The sequence below is a fragment of the Diaphorina citri genome, unplaced genomic scaffold (genome assembly GCF_000475195.1).
Source record: "Diaphorina citri unplaced genomic scaffold, Diaci psyllid genome assembly version 1.1 scaffold54547, whole genome shotgun sequence".
NCBI classification, from domain to species: domain Eukaryota; kingdom Metazoa; phylum Arthropoda; class Insecta; order Hemiptera; family Psyllidae; genus Diaphorina; species Diaphorina citri.
Window position 1 is genome coordinate 1 of NW_007431851.1, and position 460 is coordinate 460.

At 35.0% G+C, this 460-nt stretch overlaps 1 long non-coding RNA gene across 1 annotated transcript; it reads left to right on the forward strand.

The window, feature by feature from the left end:
* On the forward strand, window positions 1–451 carry LOC113473652. Its single transcript, XR_003395573.1, has 2 exons — window positions 1–66; window positions 399–451. It is a non-coding gene; the product is annotated as an uncharacterized LOC113473652 (long non-coding RNA).
* Window positions 452–460: the final 9 nt, after the last annotated feature.

Here is a 460-nt window from a genome sequence, read left to right on the forward strand (position 1 = left end):
AACTGAAGAATGGCCAAACACCCAAACTAGAAGACTTGATTGCAGATGTTGCAGTAAAATCTAGAAGTGAGTACCTGTTGGTTAGTTTAACCTACTTCTGTACCATGGTGGTCAACACATTTGACTGGTAGACAGGAGGGCATGGGTTTAATCCCATCTTGGGTTGGATTTTTTTGTCAAAACTATTTGAGAGTTTGAAAACAGCCTCCTTTGCCCAAGAGCAAATTTTTCAAGATGTATGTACAATGTACAAATGTACATACCTAGAACATTATTTGATCTAGGCTTTTTAAAGATGTGAATGTGTGTTGGTTCATAGCTCTTATTTTTTAATCATCCTAGTTATTTTAATAATATTTTCATTTTATTTAATCTTTGTTTATGTTTCATTTCAACAGCCATGGTACCTGCTGCAGTCAAGAAAGAACTTCTAATGGAAATGAAGAAGCACCTACTACAG